The sequence below is a fragment of the Coccinella septempunctata genome, chromosome 7, assembly GCF_907165205.1.
Source record: "Coccinella septempunctata chromosome 7, icCocSept1.1, whole genome shotgun sequence".
Lineage (NCBI taxonomy): Eukaryota > Metazoa > Arthropoda > Insecta > Coleoptera > Coccinellidae > Coccinella > Coccinella septempunctata.
In genome coordinates this window covers 845,924-860,666 of record NC_058195.1, presented here as the reverse complement: position 1 = coordinate 860,666, position 14,743 = coordinate 845,924, and positions in this window count along the sequence as shown.

Here is a 14,743-nt window from a genome sequence, read left to right as displayed (position 1 = left end):
TCGATTTGGACATGAGAAAAATTGCTGCAAACTGTATCCCCAATGTTGACCAAAAGCGTGCAAGGGTGGAAGCATCGCGTTCGATCTGTGCTCGATTTGAGAACGATGTAGACTTCTTAAACCGAATTGTTACTATGGATTAGACTTGGGTACATTTCTACGATCCAGAAACAAAGCAACAATCGATGGAATAGCGACACTCTGGTTCTCCAAGACCTAAGAGGTTTCGTGTCCAAAAATCTGCTGGAAAAGTTCAGTTTTTTGGGATTGCTATGGAGTAATCATGATTGATTTTTTGGATAAGGGTAGAACAATAACCGAAGATTACTATTCGACATTACTGACCACTCTACGGGAAAAAATTAAAGAGAAAAAACGCGGAAAGCTATCCGAAGGTGTTTTGTTTTTGCAGGACAACGCCCCTGCACACAAATCTCATGTTACCAAGCAAAAAAACTCTTGATTTAGGGTTTGAATTAGTGGAACACCCCCCTTATTCACCAGATTTGGCTCCATCCGACTATCATTTCCTTCCTCAACTGAAAAAAGGTCGTAAATTTTCTTCCATCGAGGAGGTTATAAAAGCTATAGAGGTCTGGTTTGCAGAGCAAGAAGAAACATTTTTTTTTAAAGGTCTAGAGACGTTGCAGGTTCGCTGTAATAAATGTATCCTATTAAGAGGAGAATATGTTGAGTAATGAAATATTTTGACATTGAAATCTTGTTTGGTTCTATAGTAGGCTTAGAATTTTTCACTATATCCTCGTAATAAATGGCTAACCTAACTTCGGTCGAATAGACGTCTATCGTGACATCGATTGTCAAAATCCCGTAATTCTGTCCGATCCTAGCCGTCTGAACTTGGAGAAATGTCAAAATTTTCACCTTTTCCTTATGCATTTTTGACTGAATATCCGCAAATGAGGCTTTTCGCCAACAATGAAACCCGATTCTGCTTTCATCTCTTATCATTCAGGGCCTCTACCGAAGCTAGCCTTGAATAAAATAACCACTCGTCACGTTTTCAGCGCCAACAAAAAGTGTTGGCTGGAAATCTTCCAGCAAACCTAACCCACGTCCTACGAATGCCCAATTCTTTTTTTCTATGCGCTCGGAGAGAGGATTTCCGGCTGATCTGCGAGGATTTGAGATATCTCCAGTGTCGGAAGGCCGAAATCGAATAAAGACAAATCAATTGTTGGGGATTTTCCCGCGCGAGATTGGTACACCACTGAAATTCTTTCGTATTTTCTGGTTTTTCAGGAAAATCGACGAATCGTGAGTCAGTGACGGTCAATTCACGGGGAACCACTCCAATTTTTTTTCTGTCAGTTGTCAAAATGAAGGCATCCCTCGGCAGTTATTGTATGATATGAAAAAAAGAAAATTACACTGCCCAATCCATCTCAAAAAGTCCAAAATGACTTTATAAGTTTCCTACTCTAGCCACTGTAGCTAGACAATCATTTTCCGAAAATCAAACATCAACAATCGAAAATTACGAGAGTCATTTAAATTTTATATCTTCTTACACGATAATACTGGATAAAATCAATAGCAAGAGAGGTCTTGGACGTAGAATAAGACTCCTGGGTGAAGAATTTGAGAACATAGTCTGCCAAAATAATATAAAATAATAATAGCGTCTGTAGCTTGCTGGTTAGAAGCGTCGGCTCAGTATCTCGTAACCGCAAGGTACTGAGTTCGATCCCGAGCTAGAGAAGGAATTTTAAAGTCCATACGGATACGGGCCACCCGTTCAAATTATCAGTGCTGTGTCTAAGGTGACGTAAGGACACAGTAACAGATCCTACACAGAACTCGTACAGGCTTAAGGGCTTCTGAGGATTACTTCGGTACCTATGGAGAGTCAGAATAATAGGTATGAAAACATCTACAGAACTATTACTAGCAGCAGCCTCAAAAGTTAAAATTGCCCTACTAGTCGCCAACCTCCGTTTAGGAGGCATGACATGAAAAAGAAGATCTTCATACAGTCTATAAACTATGATGAGCACAGAATATCAGCTACGCTGACTATCCATAGCCTACTCGACTACGAATTTTCATGGACGTTCCTAAGACCTTGGAAATTACTCCGCTTCCTGGGATATTTCTCAATTCAAATCTTTTTTTTTGTTTCGCGTTTCACCACCACAACGCACCCCGACCCCTAAAACCGCGAAATTAATCCTACGCAACACCATTTCCACACTTCAATCGTCATAAAATCTCAACCCCGATCCCGGTACGAAGCAGGGGTGGAAAAATGAACGTTAAAAAGGGCGCGATAACCAAATTATCCAATTATTTATTTACCGAGGATACTTCCATCTCGATTCGAGCTACTACATCGAGGAGAGTCGACGTCTAACTCGATTCATGCCTCTCACCCTCTCCATCCAGCTCATTTCGAGACCTTTCGTAGCCAATTTGGGGGTGAATAAACCATGGGAAGTAGGTAGACGAAGGGAACTGGTATTGGATGATTTTTTTTCAATAAAACTGAGGGATCTGGATACTAATCACTTACTTCCTTTCCCGTTCCTTCCTCTGCAATTTCTTCTTCTTGAAGGCCTTCTTGACCCTCAAGAGTAAGAACGCTGCCCGATCTATGGTTAAGGCTGAGTACTCCTTCTTCTTGTCTTCCATAATCGGTCAGAGTTGTGGTTGGTTCGATGTCGTCACGGTCATTTTATCTGCAAGAAAAAACAAACATCAGTTGGAAAATTTCGTTAAAATCTGAGTCAATAAGGCCAAAATCACATATCCTTTCGTCATGAAGAAGATGGGGTCCTTTTAAAATTCGTCAAGAACAAACGGTTGCGCGGAGGTCATTAAAATTTGGAGATTTGTCACTAGGAGACTTGGTCTTTCAGAATATGTATCATTTTTAGCTTTGCCATGATTTTTCTGGGAGATACGCGTCTCCAAAGTTGACCGTCGAAAAATTCGAAAGAAGACGTCACTTAAAAATTCGTCAGGACAAAACGATTGCACTGAGGTCCATGAAATTTAGAGATTTATCACTAGGAGACTTGCTCTTTCAGAATATGTATCACTTTAAGCTCTACCATGATTTTTCTGGAAGATACGCGTCTCGAAAGTTGACTTAAAAAATTTTGAAAAAATGGGGTCACTTAAAAATTCGTCAAGACCAAACGGTTTGCAAAAATGTCCATGAAATTGAACAGAATACGGTAAAGTAGCTGTAGGAAAAGTTCTCAGAAGAAATAACAACTATTTCCATTCAAAGTCTCTGAGATATCAAGGCAATGGAAGACAGCTGAACCAAGTAGCCTCTAGACAAAAAGCCGAACAGTTTCAAGGATTTCTCCCTCGAGATAATTGATCCAAATTCCACGCCACCTCCAGATCTAGCAACATCGAGGCATTCATTCGATCTGCAAATACCCGAAACCTCCAATTTCAATTAGAACATGCCTACGACGTACGAATTTCGCCGAATAGTTGCCCTCCAACTGCGGAATTACGCTACTGCAACCCCCAACCCTAATTACGGCAGCTACCTGACCCCATCGAAAACGGTTAATAGGCGAAATTAATGAAGTAGCGGACGACGGAAACGTGAAGGGGTATCCTGAAAACCTGCGCGATGAAAATATCGAAATACACAGGGTAAGGTCGACCCTTGGGGTAGGCAAACTTTGTCGCGTGAACATCGATAATTAGGGCTTGAATAACCCATGTATCTGCCTATGCCTTTACTTATGGACGTCTAGAATGTCTACCATAGCTCTGGCACTCATCAGTGAGGTCCAAGAGACTCTGCCACAAAGATTTGGATCCATTTGAGTAATGGCCTTGATTTTGGGTGAATTGATCTGTTGGTGCTCATTGATAAAGACCTGCGACTTCAGTCAGCATCACAAGAGACAGTCTAGCTGGATGGCTGTATCAATTCACATGATCTTTGCTTCAAGATGTTCATTTGGGTCTGAATGAATGGGTTATCATCGTAGTGTAGCGTCTGCAGTTAATGGTGATGTCCCTATCATCATCGATTTCGAAGATATATCCACATCAAACTGTAACCTTTTATGGATACATTGCCACCTGGTAAAAACCCTTCGGGGGGTTCAAATAATCCTTCTGCTCATATCGATATAGATGGTTCTCTATGGAGCTCAAAGATCTATTCGTAGTAAAGAAAAACACAAAGAGATTGTCGGTCCAACCAATGAGATCCTTCAAATGGAAGGAACTACACGAGTAGCATCGCTTCCAAAATGAAATTGTAACCATTTACATTCTTCGATGTTCACCTTTTCATAGAAGTGCAACATCCCGAGTAATTTTTCAGATATTCCCTTCGATCCCAAGTGACATCAATCTCCAGATGCATCATTATTTATGTGTACCCATTGCATAGATAGGTCGCTGATAACCCTGCACTCGTGTGTCCATACGGCTCGTAAATTTTCATTTGTATCGATCCATAACGTTGCAGTCCACTGATTAACGGGATTGTTCAAGTGGACGTACATATATGAAAATATGTACGGCAATTTTACCAAACATACGTGTTCGATTCAGCGTGAAGCGGTAATTTGGAAATGTTTGTTTCGACCGCGTCGTAAATTGGGGGTTTGGAATTGTTTTGAAACCTCGAAAAGTCTGATTCCGAGATTGCTCCCGATATCTCGATTCGGTCTCTATTTTTTCAATCACAATGAAACAAAGTCCACCAAGTGTATGTTGCCTTCAAGTTTCACTCAGATTGTGGAATAAAAAAAGGAAATTTGGTTACTATGGTGACCATAAAATGGTTGAAACACATACTTCACAATGGACTAATTTTGATAATAAATTTCAATGATTTGTAGCCGTTGTTCGTTTGTGAATATTTCCATGATGAGACGACAGAGCCAAATGAAGACCTTTGACTTTACTACGTGACACGAATCACGTGTCAAAAGCAGAGACGAAGATGAAAATCGAGATTTTTGACGTTTCCCCTTAGAACATAGAACGCAAATAAAAACAAACCTACGTCAGTTATCAATTTGATAATAGATAGGGGTGGGTAGTACCGATTCAAGTCATAGATAGTGAAGAATAGTGTTTTTGGCCTCGGTATTCATAAAAACCATTTAATTATGGTTTTTTTAAGGCAAATCGGCCTGATAAGGTGGATCTTCTGGCCTGCTATTCACCTCGAATCCCTGTGTACTGCGTACGCCGCTCGAAGTCGTAAAATTTCCGTTGCGATCAAATTCAGCAATTCGATTACCTTTCCTCTGCCCCCTTCTTTTCCCGTTGCCAAGTCTAGCGGGCGGAAAAATAAATTAACAAACAAGTAACGAACACAATCCAAGTCCTGCCAGAGACCTGCGGATTTATGGAACTCCCTCCATCCTCGCCACTCTTCTAATCAGTTCCGGAAACGTAACGGCGCGAAATATAACTAGATCCTGGAAGGATCTCGTTTCTCTTTATTAATTTCGCGGCAGTTTCTCCAGCACGTGTCCCGTCGCGAGGGTAACAAAGGAGACCTCATTGTTTTTTTTTTTAAGACGAACCTTCTACTGTGTTTCTCGGTCCGGACTTATCACATTTGAATCCGTCCAGATCCCACGGGATGTCGGGGAGTCATTTTCGGTTTATCTCACTCTGTCCCCTTTTCTGGTTGTTTTGATATGCGGATGCTGGAGTGTTTCGTCCCTGCTGATTTTTCCGGGTTTCAGATTCGATTTGCGGAGTTGGTCGGGTCTGGATGGTAGAGAGTATATAGGAAAGGAGGGAGAAAAGTTTTATGAAGTTAGGTTTTCCTTTATGTCGATAACTTTTGGAGTTGGACACGTGTCTGGCTGTATTACTGTGAAAGATCTCTTGTGAATGGGGGATATATCAAAGAAATTATGTTTGAATAACATATCTCGTTAAAAAGACATCTGTCAGGAGTTTCGGAAGAAAAGGTTCACGTTTTTTCGATGTCGTTTTTCGGAAATCGATAAAGATTAAATCATAAATAAAAACAAGAGCAGAATTATATCTTGAGCTTGTGCATTATCCACAGAATTTCTAAATAACAAACGCGGTTACAGAAAGAGAGATATATATATATAAAGCGTAGGCAAAATTCGTTGTCTACTGAGGGGATCTCGAGAACTATAAAAGCTAGAAGAAAACGGATGCCCCATTGAATGGAAAAGTCACCGGTTTTTGAAGTGGGAAACCGAAAGCTAATCAAGATTTTTACAGATGTTGAACAGCAAAAAAAAAAACAACGGTTTGACAGTGGACAGTTGATAGATAACTACAATTTTATTCATGTTCCACCTCATTTGGTTAGTTGCTTCATTGTATCACATACTTCTTTCAGTAGAGAACCCTGACGGCTGTGTGAATCCAGAACACTTATCGTGGTGATGAAGATGTGTCCCCTGCCTTCTCCTGGAACTCTTTCTTATGGGTTCATTTTCCTATAGCACAAAAGAGCCAATGAAAAGAGCTTGTGCTCCTTTTCTGGCAAGTGTATTAGCCCCTACATTTTATTCGATTCTTCTGTGACCAAAATCCAGGCTCAGCAGACCTTGTTGTCCTTAGTTGAGCACATTCTCATCTCATAGCTCTAGTGATGTGAATACAGGCTAGCCTTTGTATGGATGGTTTTACTTGTACTGTTTTAACTTTCCTTGGTCTTGTTATGTCACACTATTGGCCCATAAGTGATTACTGGTCTCACAATCATGATGTACAGGGTGGGCAAAATTCGTTGTCTACTGAGGAGATCTCGAAAACTATAAGAGCTAGAAGAAAACGAATGACACATTTCCGAGCTCTTTTTCAGAGAAACAAAGAATGGTGAAAACCGTAGCCTTCTACGATTCTTCGTTTTTGAGTTATCAGCAAAAAATGAGATTTTGACGATTTCGAAAAGTTCTCATAACTTTTTTGTCTTTGAAGTTACAGATCTGAAACTTGAACCTTCTACAGGCACTTTCCTACGTAGAATCCACTGACGGGCTCAAAATATTTTTTTATTTTGAATCATTAGGCGAACTTTTGTTATTTTTGAATCGGAAAAAATCTTTTGTCACTAGATTCTACGTATAAAAGTGCCTAAGAAGGTTCAAGATCAGATCTGTAACTTCAAAGACGAAAAAGTTATGAGAACTTTTCGAAATCGTCAAAATCTCATTTTTCGCTGATAACTCAAATTCGAAAAATCGTAGGAGGCTACGGTTTTCACCATTCTTTGTATCTCTGAAAAAGAGCTCGGAAAAGTGTCATCCGTTTTCTTCTAGTTCTCATAGTTCTCGAGATCCCCTCAATTGACAACGAATATTGTCCACCCTATACAGGGGATTACGAATTGCTCGATTTCGACTGTTTGACATCTATCTAGTCTGGGAGTATCGAAAACAGCCAAAATCAAGCAATTTAGGATACCTACCCTGTACACCCAGGCAGTATTTACCATCCAAATTTCTGCCTTTAGGCATCGCCTTCAATTTATGCACTTTCAAGGACCTGAATTACAGATGGCGCCCCAAAACTTCCGTCAAATCTCTAGCCTGTTTGGCATAAATCATGATCTCCGTGTGGTCCATTCTTTATTCTCATTTCTATGGAAATATTTCGGAGCAGGACCGATGCGTATTCCAGAAAACAGATCGTGCTGAATCAGCGATTCAATAACATGAAAACGAGCCCTTGCCGGCTAACCGTACGGACTCGATCGAATTAAACCGTTATATACCGATTATTTTACGGGCCGCGTCCGGACGTCCATCGTCCGTTTTATTTTACGACGCGGCTAGCAGTGTCGAATATTGTTTCGGTCGTAATGATGCACCGGCGGCGAATTACGTTTGCGAGGGAGGCGGCTGATCGCTTTAAATTTATATTGTTTACGATGTATTCCCAATAACGACCTGCCGAGTATGATTTATGGCCGCCTCGTAAGCGGCCCTGATGAAGAACGCGACGTAGGGCGTCGTTTCCTTGACGAGTTCTTGCCTTGAGATGTCCTGGATGAGGAAGGCTCTATTCCACCATTAAGGGGGGTCTACACCCTTTTGGGGGTCAGTTCACGAAGGGAAAATGAATGTCTTACGTCAGAAACCACTAATTTATATAAGGTTTTCATCATGATTCAATTCAATCAGTTTGCCATCTTGGAAAGTCATAGAAAAACAAATATTCATTCATGTCATTGACTTTCCGAGGTAAAATGATCTCTTCCATGAATTTCCACATGAAAAAATTTCTCGAAAAGTGTCGCCATTGGCTACAATTCGTATCCTGGTGAAATTGAAAAAAGACGTTCGTTAAGTGATGCCACCTTTTCGACGTAAGTGGAAACTATTATGATATTCGTAACTTCTCCTCATCATTCAAGTGTTCTAGCACATATACTGATCGCGAGAAAGTCCCGTGGTATAAACTCTTCTTAACTACCCGTCAGTCGTTTTCCTCTAGATTTTTGGTATAGGCGGAATAAGCATTCTCCAAAAAAATCAGCTTGGATAGAGACGTCATAGACCAAATTCATCACTTGTTTCTTTAATGCGTAGAAAATAAATTTTTGTTCACGAAAGTAGAGCAATCCTTCGAAATTTTGATACTTTATAGAACGAGAAGAAATAGGCCGACATCTTTAAGGCATAGCTTATTAAATTGGTTAGGTTATGGTGAGTTTAGAAGAGGGATGGTATTGTTTCATGGAAAGTAAGAATAAACTTCGTGAACTGGTTACAGAATGGCGTAGACGCCGGTTGTAGATGAGGTTGAAGCTGCAAAATCCTTAAAGATTCTCTTCACTACAATGGTGTCAACGTGGTATATCAGAATTATCATTGAGAGCAACATAAACCACTCTGAAACGTTTATCTTGGAGGAGGATCCATCTTGAATTCTCACTGCTCCGTTTTTTAACGTTCTCTACAATATACAATAGTCGAAATGCTGTCCCCACTTTAAAATATCACCCTAAATACACTCACCAGCAAAAAACTCGGCCAGAACTTTTGTCGAAGTTCTTCTTCGATATTGAAACAAACCTCGAAAAAGTTATCCAAAACTGTTGATAGCTTCTTTAGGGTGAAGTAAAACATGTAGCTATTTGTAGTAAAACTTCTTAACATCCTGTGAAGCAGTGCGGGAAATTTACAGTGTTTACGCTCAGTTTATTACAAAGACCATCATTTTCCTCATCTTTCAGTCTTTATTTCACTTCGATATCTTTATTTCTTATGGAGATATATGCAGTCCAATAAAAGCCTGATGGAATTTTATAAACTCCACAGAGTTCTGTCACGGTATGGGCCGGTTTATCAAGAGCAGCACATTTTTGAAAAACATTTCTTGAGTTCGTCCAATACCAAAGAATTTATCTACAATTTGGCGTAGAAACAATTAAAATCGTTGAAAAATTCTTGTTCTTGGACAACGAATTTCAGCCAAATTTCAAGTGGACGAGTTTTTTTGCTGGTAGTCTATTTAAGTAGCACGTCAACATCTTGCTTCTTAAAAACGAAAGTCATAAAAAAATTCAATTTTCATCAAATTCCATACTCAGAATCGCCAGATGTTTTTCAGTTCGTGCTCAATCGATCTACCAATCCTATAATAACCTTCCATCACGCGAATTTCTGCAAGATAGGCTCTCTACCCCAGCTCGCAAACAATCCGAATTTTTGCGCATCCCCATCCAAAACCGCCGAATTACACTTCGTAAGGAGAGGTCTTCAAGCGTATTATAAGTGATCCCTAGACGGATTTTCTCCGACGTATGCTTTCTCAGGGCTCCCACTTTCCGACCCCATCTCTTATTAATTCGTCTAGAAAATTCATTTCAATATTTTATGGACGCTACTCCGGAATTTATCGGAAGAAGTGGAGTCTCTAGAGAGTTCAAAACGCCGGAACACTGCCACCGTGAACTGCGCCTCGAAAAAGGACCGGTAAAAATGTGAAATTATCATTTGATGCTACCGGTAAAGTAACCATGATGGATTTACAATATTTTAAGCGTATTTGTATGAATTTCTTATGCAGCAGGGGTGTCCTTTCGATCTCGACATTTATGCACCTCGACCAACTGCCCTATGCGAAAAATAACCGACTCGGCTTGGTTAACGAGCGAATTCTAATCATTGCAACTTTAACTCCCGCTGGATGTGTACCGTGTCGGAATTTTAATTAAGGGACCGTCGGCTTTCAATGCTGTATTTCGTTTTCCAGAAACTCCGATTGATTTTCCGATTCAAATTGGCAAATTCGAATGGTCAGAGCGTTTCAACTCGTGAATCGATCAGAGTGGGTGCGTTCCTGTAATGGATTAACGATCGTTGTTCGGATCAAATCAGCGTTAATTTCGGACATAGGCGGGCTTCGATGATTCATAGAACGATGGAACTGATTATGTACAGGGTGGGACTTTGATGCTACAAATATTTTAACAGTAGTTTCTTGAGGACTAAAGAAACACTCTTTTCTTATACCATTTTTTTCAATTCGGCCCTGATAAAAAGATATAGCCATTTTCAGTTTTCATAATGAGCTGTGCCACCCTTGCAAAAACTAAATTACCTGCAGAATAACTAGCTATATCAGTGGTTCTTTTAAACAGAGTTGTATTCTGCCAAAGTATCCAACTTTCAAATTTCACTGATACTTTTTGATTTTTGAACATCAAATTACTCTAAAACGGAGCATAATACGAGCAAATATGTAGAATACTTTCTCTAACACGAGATATCACCTACGTCTTCCAGTTTTCTTTTTATGACCATTACGTACCATAAAATTACCGAAAATTCAAAGAACCCAACTCTTGAAACTAAGTTTTTTAAAAACAAAACACTCGTCAGTGGATTACACGTAAAAAAGTGCATGTAGAAGTTTCAAGTTACACATCTGTAACATCAAAGACAAAAAAGTTATGAGAACTTTTCGAAATCGTCAAAATCTCATTTTTCGCTAATAACTCAAAAACGAAGAATCGTAGGAGGCTACGGTTTTCACCATTCTTTGTATGTCTAAAAAAGAGCTAGGAAATGAGTCATTCGTTTTCTTCTAGCTCTTATAGTTTTCGAGATCTCCTCAGTAGACAACGAATTTTGCCCAACCTGTACATCATGATTGTGAGACCAGTAATCACTTATGGGCCAATAGTGTGACATAACAAGACCAATTAAAGTTAAAACAGTACAAGTAAAACCATCCATGGAATACAAAGGCTAGCCTGTATTCACATCACTGAAGCTATGAGATGAGAATGTGCTCAACTAAGGACAACAAGGTCTGCTGAGCCTGGATTTTGGTCACAGAAGAATCGAATAAAATGTAGGGGCTAATACACTTCCCAGAAAAGAAGCACAAGCTCTTTTCATTGGCTCTTCTGTGCTATAGGAAAATGAACCCATAAGAAAGAGTTCCAGGAGAAGGCAGGGGACACATCTTCATCACCACGATAAGTGTTCTGGATTCACACAGCCGTCAGGGTTCTCTACTGAAAGAAGTATGTAATACAATAAAGCAACTAACCAAATGAGGTGGAACATGAATGGAATTGTAGTAACCTATCAAGTGTCCACTGTCAAACTATTGTTTTTTTTTGCTCTTGTAACTTATACCTGTAAAAACCTTGTTCAGCTTTTGGTTTCTCAATTTTTATTTGCGTACATGTGAATCCCCCTGTAGAGGTGGATCTCCTAAGCTTACTTCAGTATTTCACGATGTAATAACCTACCCCCTACCGCCCTGTCGTAGAAATTAGTCTCCCCGATCTCTGGAACGTCTATAAATTCAGGATATGGCCATTATACCTTCCCGTTTCAAGGAAACCAGGAATGCCGCGCCATCAGACGACCTGTGTACGAGAGAGGAGGATCATTAATCCGAATTTCGCGCATATATGAATTGATGGATGTACGGAATAAACGTCCGACTTTGATTTAACGCTCCTGGAATTGGATGGGCTGGCTCGCGCATATTGAGAGCGTTGTTCGGGATATGTGGATGTTGTTGTTGTCGATAAAAAAGGTCGGATTCCGGCATGTTTCGATATATTCCGAACAGTGGCGTACCGACATAGTTCGGGGCCTGGGGCGGCTTTTGATGAGGGGGCCCTATAGAATATATTTAAAGATGAAACTTTTCCTCAAAATTTTTTGAAGGTTAGTTTTAATGCATCGTGATGAACACCCCACATAGTAACACTAATAAGTCTTTTCACTGTCACTCAAACAGTTTCGATAACAAATATAAATTACTATCAAGCACAATGAAGGTAGCAGACAACAGACATAAATAGGTGAAAGCTGCCCAGTGGACTGTATTTTGAATGTTGACGGAACAATAACTAACTAACCATTTGTATAATGTGGAGGTCTTTGCCGTCATGGGGCCTGATAAGTTATTTAATTTTTTTTTTTAAATATGTTTGGTTTTTTTTTGCCCATCATTTGGGGGCCTATGCTGGTGCGGGGCCTGGGGCGGACCGCCCCACCGCCCCCCCCTACGGTACGCTACTGATTCCGAATAGGATTCGGACGAAAGATGTACGAGATGCGAGTTAGCAGAGATAAATTATTATGCGTACTCAAATTATACACGACTTGCACGTAGATTGAGATCATCCCTTTCTCTTCACAATTTTTCGAGAGGAGTCAGCTGAGCACTAATATCCATTCGCAATTTCAAAGTGAATCTGACACCTTCAACAAATTTCATAACCTAATAAATCTTCGACTTTCTGTTGACGTTTCTGGATGGACGATGTGCCTCTTCGGCGGAAGCCAGTGGCGTGGAACCGGGTCGGCAAACACCCCAGGCCTCACCCTGCTGATCGAGATCATCAAGCGATAAAATCGCTGAATTATTCATGTCCTTCTCCAAAGAAATGAACGTAACCCTAACAACGTCCCGAACTGCGGAATTGGCCCTGAATAATGGATCGGATTCTTCGATATTTCCAGCACTTAAGAATGGGATGGAATTTCTTTCTTCTCGTTCCCTCTCCAGTCGGATCTACTGTTTCAGAAAGACCTGCGACGGTAATGGAATTTTGTATCGAGCACTGTCGGTCACGAAGGAAGAATTTTAATTTGGGAATTTTTCCGGGGGTTTTTCATTATAAGTTCTACTCCATCATTTCCCTATTTAACCTTTCGGTACAACGGAAGAATTGTGACCAGAAAAGCGACTTTGAGAATATGAAATAATCAGTCACAAATGGCGATGTGACCAGGAACTATATTTTACTCGCTTGTGAAAAAGTCATCGTGATAATTATGAATTTCACGCCACATCGATTCAATTTTGGAACAGGTAACTACAACCTGCAGTTATTTCAGATGACTATCGACACTTATAAATAGTGAGGCTTTCACATAATTGAAACGCTCGTGGAGTGGTGCACAAATATTCGAGGATTAAAAGCTTTTGTCCTGTATTGAACTCCTGAAACGTCGATACAGAGGTGGATATTTTGGCCGTGGGACCAAATTTGTCGATATCAGTTTGACCAGTACATGGAAAAGGGGACAGGGAGATAGAAATCTTTAAATACCTATTGAAAAAAATTGGTTCAAATTGTTTCAAACATAATCCTTCCATTTATGCAGGGGGATTGATGAAAGTTTGATTGTTAAATATTGAAGTGAAATCACCGTAAAATTCCCATAGTTTACATTTTGACACATGTTTTATCAAAAAATGTGTAAAAGTAAAAAATGTTCTTCTTCTCTCGGATACTAAGAAGGCAATATTAGGTGAATATCCAACAATGATCCTCTCATTGACCTGATCATCTGATTATGAGGGTAAATTAGATAGGGATGTACAGGGTGGGCAAAATTCGTTGTCTACTGAGGGGATCTCGAGAACTATAAAAGCTTATGACACATTTTCTAGCTTTTTCAGAGAAAAAAACAATGATGAAAACCGTAGCCTCCTACGATTCTTTGTTTTTGAGTTATAAGCAAAAAATGAGATTTTGACGATTTCGAAAACTTCCCAAAACCTTTTTTTCTTTGAAGTTGCAGATCTGAAACTTGAACCTTCTACAGGCACTTTTTTACGTAGAATCCACTGACGAGCTCGAAATTTTTTTTCATTTCGAGTCCTTAGGCGAACTTTGGTTTCTTCAAATGCAACCTTTTATTGAATTTGTTATTTTTGAACTGAAAAAAAAATTTCCGTCAGTAGATTCTTCGCATGAAAGTGCCTGAAGAAGTTCAAGTTTCAGATCTGTAACTTCAAAGACGAAAAAGTTATTAGAACTTTTCGAAATCGTCAAAATCTCATTTTTCGATAATTACTCAAAAACGAAGGATCGTAGGAGGCTACGGTTTTCACCATTCTTTGTTTCTCTGGAAATGGGCTAGGAAATGTGTCATCCGTTTTCTCTTATAGTTCTCGAGATCCCCTCAGTAGACAACGAATTTTGCTTTTTGCCCACCCTGTACATATGTTTTTCTGGCACAGCGGTCAAATCACTGGTATTTTAGGTTCGAAGCTCTGTCAGGTTGAAATTTCATTATATTTTGAAAATACTGAAACTTTTGGCGTTTATCAGGGAGTTGAGTGAAATTTGATCTTAATAATAATTTCGAATAGTTTGGCTTCGAACTATGATCTAGGTTGGATTGCTATTAGTTGACGAATGTAGCTGAAGGCTCAAAAAATACAATGTAACAAAAAAATTCAATAAACTGTCCCATTTTTAGGTCACCATAGCCTCTGGAACAAAACAATTGAAACGTCTCAT